The 4951-nt window shown below is 50.3% G+C and overlaps 1 long non-coding RNA gene across 1 annotated transcript; it reads right to left on the bottom strand.

Moving 5' to 3' along the window:
- Nucleotides 1-293: 293 nt before the first annotated feature.
- On the bottom strand, nt 294-4054 carry LOC142412951 (uncharacterized). Its single transcript, XR_012776648.1, has 3 exons — nt 3761-4054; nt 1434-1792; nt 294-1034 (listed from the first exon to the last, which is right to left on the bottom strand). It is a non-coding gene; the product is annotated as an uncharacterized LOC142412951 (long non-coding RNA).
- Between the last annotated feature and the right edge of the window lie 897 nt (nt 4055-4951).

Raw genomic sequence — 4951 nt, forward strand, 5'->3', positions numbered from 1 at the left:
AAAAATACCAAAAATGCAGTTGTTGCAAAATACTGGCACATAAATGAATTGCATTTAAGTACGTTAGAGCGTTCTAAGTGCCAACGGAAAAATATTAAATGGTGTGCTGCTTCTGAAGGCTCGGCCAGTCTGTCCTCTGAGGGACTGGCAGCAAATCAGGTCTTGTGACAAAATGCCACCTCAGTTCCTGCTAAATTGCTGTCGGGATTGAAAGAAGTGCACAAACACCGTGTAGCATTTGAAAACTGAAACGAACTCCTTTTGTTAATCAGTTCTTTATTCTGTCTCGGAAATGATTTCACGTAGGGCGCTAGAAAAAGTGACGGAAATGCCAGTTATAATTTTACGGGTAAGGGCTTGGTTATGCAACACCCAAATATAAACTGAAACATGATACAGTTGAAGACGCATCATATAGTATTCCAGGAGACCATATCCAGAAATTGTAGGACTGCTTCCGTAAGTGACCATGTGCATCAGCTGTACCAGGAAGGTTATCGAAGTCTGTGAGTGGAGAAGGTTTAAGAGTGTTTCTGGCAGAGGGTGTTGCACTCCTGATATCAGTGGCACGCTCACCTTGGCTTCAGGGAAAGAACATGTCACGTAGCATTGAAACTTCTGTTTACTGTTTATTCGAATCCCTGTAGTGACACTAGATACCACTCAGCGAGAGAATCCCGATGCACTCCATCTTTCTCCCCTGACACTTCTTTTTCTTCCCCCCCTGCTTTTGTAGGGTTCCTCCACTCTCTCATTTGCATTTTAACCCCACCATCGCTTCCAGTCCCCTCCTGTGCCCCACACTGCCACCTCTGCAGAAGCAAATGCTGCTGCTGCTGGCAGCACTGGCACTGAAGCATCACGGGCTATCGAGAGTGTAGCATACTCTCATATATCGTGCAGTATCGAACGCAGCACTGGCTGTGCCATCGGCAGGGGCTGGTGCCGCAGGACCACCGAGCAGGGTGGAAGGTGGTGCAGTGTGTCAGGAAGGGAGGAGCTGCTCCTTCTCCAGAGGTCTGTGTTGGGTTCTGCTATAAAGTATGTTTTCCCTTAGCAGTATCAAAATGTACTGTTAATTTTAAAATATTCCAATGTGATTAATATGGTATATGTCCATGAATATTAACTATTAAGCAAGTCAGAAAATCCGTATTATTCCCTTTTAAGATCATTCCCACAGAAAGTTAGTACATTTGTAGAAGAGCAACTTCTAATTGGCTTTAAATCGGAGTGTTATTTTTGGATAGCTATGTATCTTACAACATTGCATTAGGGACTTGGAGTATGTATATTAATTTTACATGCCGTTTTTCAAAAACACCTGGTGCAAATTTAGCCTTATCTGTGGAATCGTAGCCAGTGCTTTCACAATTTATTCGTAAATAGTCCCAACAAGTTAACAAACAGCGAGTTAGCAGAGTTGCACGTACCTTGGGAGGGCTGGTTTGATACGAACTGGAGGTTCCAGGTTGGTTGGCCGTAGACTGGGTCACTTAGAAAGTGGCTTAGGAGACAGTAAGCGAGTTTCTAAGAAGGGTTGGGCTCGGGCTGTCTTCCTTCTGTCAAAGAGGATAGTGTATTTTCTTCTACTCGACTGTCTAATTTCTTGAAACTCGTACGAATGTGGTCTCTTTGACGTACTTAGTGGCCGCAGAAATTGAGCTCGAACTCACCCGCAGGTTCAGAAATGACTGAGGAAGGAGGGGCAGGGTGGGAGGAGAAGCTGAAAGACGTGCAGACACCTGGAGGGAGGCAAGCCATCACGGCCTCATTTCACAAGACTCATTTCCTTAAGAAAAGGAGTGAAAAAATATTTAGATTAGTCCAAAAGACGCTTCAGAATTTCAGAAGTGGTGCCCAAGGGTGCAGGTGAGGTATTTCCCTGGGTCTGAAGACCCAGGTGGAGCTGTGTAGGCCAGTGGAAATGTGCAGGCGTAGTGTCAGAAAAAGCAAGCTCTGAAAGAAACGTTAACAGTGCTTTTATATGGAAATACACTTCTTCTAGACTGGGCGCTAAACAGCGTTTGAACAGTAGCAGATCTCACCTTTTTTTTTTTTTCCTTAAAATGATACTTAGCAAGAACTGTTTGCTATCACTTTACTGTATCTTTGCCATTGAAATGACTAGAGAGATTTTAAGTGGCAGTTTTCAAAACATCTGCTTTTAAATCGTTAATCTATTGTCCTCTAAATGGTTTTGTTGAAAAGGCCTGAGTAAGTGATAACACTCATATTTTTACACGAGTAAGCCGCGCTTCAGCCTGAAGGGATCCCCACTGTTCACCGGCTGCCTTCAGGTAACCTCCCTGAGAGGAAGCACAGAGGCAGCTCACAGGCTGCCAAACACCACTGAAGGAACGGGCGCTTTGCACAACTGTCCGGATCTACTGGGCAGATCTAAAAATTTAGAATTTTTAAATTCTAAAAAGCATTTAGAATGTCTAAAACATCCATTGTATTTTTATCTCATCTTCTAAACACTGAAAATTTAAATAATTTAGAGCTGGCAGTAGCCTAGTACCAAACCCATTCACTCTATCCCTAAGCCCTGAAGTTTCCTTTTTTCATAATTTGCATTGTTCTCCATAATATCTAATATCCTTCCTTGATGGTTTTGGGTTTTTTTTTCCCCCTTTTATTACCCAAAACTCAGATTACAAAGTAAAGGAATAGCCTGGACCCTTCCTCCACTCTGGGGAAAATAAGTCCTTCAATAGCAAGCGCAGATTTCTGTCCTTGGTCTTGCATTGCCCTGATGGTTCTTTTGGAGGTGAAGACTTGAAGTGAAGTGATAGGGGTCCTGCAACCCTGACCCTGGAAATCCTGGAAGCAAGGCTGGAAATCCCCAAATGGCTTAAATTAGGGTCTAGTGCCACAGCGAGCCCATTCCCTCTCCTGCTACAGGAACGCACACGTAGCTCGCACCGTGGTTGCGTGCCGTGGTCCTGCTTACCGAGAGGTCTTAGAGCAGGGGAACACGTTATGGTAACACAGGACGGTTCATTATTTAAACATATGGTCAGCTCTTCTTTAGTTTGTCTGAGGAGATGATTTTTTTCCTCTTCCTAAAATCATGATTTAGCCTGTGTGAGTTTTATCAGTGCAAACATTTTCTATCACAAGGAATTTGAGCCCTTCCAGGTCAACTAATTTACGTGATAAAGTAGTTGATAGAGAATATGCATGTTAGAAAGGAAAATACGCCCAAGTTCTGTGTGTTTTGGCTATTTCCACCTGCTTTTTGATATATGTATCGCAGAAGTATGCAAGAATGAGATTACTTGCCATGTTTGGAGCTCTGTGAGCACAGAAAAAAAACATTAACTTTCAATGCCACAAAGATTCAGATTTACTGAATCTTTAGAATGTCTCTGTGCCAAGTGCTCCCTGCGGGTTCATTGCTGAATTACTCTTTGGCAGCATTTATTTTCTGCCATGTAACTTCAAACATCGAATGTACGGTCTCTATACAGTACTTATTAATGAAGTTCATTGCTTTATGGGTACGGTGAACAATGAAGAGGATCTATCCTTATGAACCAGCACGAGGTGCAGTTCCTTCCCCCGAGGACACCCCGCAGAGGGTGGCAGCCCTGCGGGGAGCACACCCCGTGCAGTGGGGAGGGCAGTGGCATGCACACCTATGGGGCACATGTGTATACAGCGTGTGTGCTGTATAGCACATAGCCCATACGTATCAGCAGATACTTTGCTGAGTATATATCGTAGCAATCCTGACCTCTGATGTCACTGTTACCTGCTCAGCCAGTGCCATTAGAAATGCTGAATCCCTTAGCTTTGACAGATTTATGGGGTAGGCATATGTCACTGGTGTTATGAGAAGCAGTTACATTCATGGGGAGATTTTATGATTCACTGTATCCGCTGATGTAAACCTTAACTTTTATGCTGAGAGCCGCTCAGGAGCACGTTGTCCAGCTGGAAGGGTCAAGGAGCAGAGCTGGGTGGGAGCAGGGGCTGGCAGAGTTGGGGAGTAGGGCTGGCAAGGCTGGGGTGCAGGGCCTGCTGGGGAGCACAGGCGGATGGCACTGGGGAGCAGGACCAGTGGGGCGCGGCGCTGGTGGAGTTGATGGTGAAGGCCGGTGGGGAACAAGACCAGCAGAGCTGGGGAGTCAGGACCGACAGGGAGCAGGGCTGGTGGGGTTGGGGAGCAGGGGCTGGCAAGGAGCAGGGGTTGGTGGGGCTGGGGAGCAGCGCAGGTGGGACTGGGGAGTGGGACCGGATGGGGTTGGGGAACAGGGGCTGGCAGGGAGCAGGACCAGGCGGGATTAGGGAGCAGGGCTGGGGGGCCTGGGGAGCAGGACCAGGCAGGGCTGGTGGGACTGGGGAGTGGGACTGGGTGGAGTTGGGGAACAGGGGCTGGCAGGGAGCAGGACCAGGTGGGATTAGGGAGCAGGGCTTGGGGGGGCCTGGGAAGCAGGACCAGGCAGGGCTGGTGGGATTGGGGAGCAGCACAGGTGGGATTGGGGAGTGGGACTGGGTGGGGTTGGGGAACAGGGGTTGGCAGGGAGCAGGACCAGGCGGGATTAGGGAGCAGGGCTGGGGGCCTGGGGAGCAGGACCAGACAGGGCTGGGGAGCTGGGCTGGGGGGCCTGGGGAGCAGGACCAGACAGGGCTGGGGAGCTGGGCTGGGGGGCCTGGGGAGCAGGACCAGGCGAGGCTGGGGGGGCCGGGGGCAGGCCCGGGGAGCAGGCTCCGGCGGGGCGCGGGGAGCGGGGCAGGCGCGGCACCCGCATCCCGGGCGCGGGCAGCGCGGAGCGGCGGGGGCGGCCCGGGCCCCCGCAGCAGCCGGGGGGGGCGGCGCTCCCGGAGCCGCAGCCCGGCCCTGCCCGGGGGGCGCCGGTTCCCCGTCCCGCGGGGGCAGGGCCGGGCTGCGGGGCCGGGGCGGGCCGGGGCGGGCGGCCGGGGCCGGGGCCGTGCCGGGTGC

The sequence above is a fragment of the Mycteria americana genome, chromosome 7 (assembly GCF_035582795.1).
Source record: "Mycteria americana isolate JAX WOST 10 ecotype Jacksonville Zoo and Gardens chromosome 7, USCA_MyAme_1.0, whole genome shotgun sequence".
NCBI lineage: Eukaryota > Metazoa > Chordata > Aves > Ciconiiformes > Ciconiidae > Mycteria > Mycteria americana.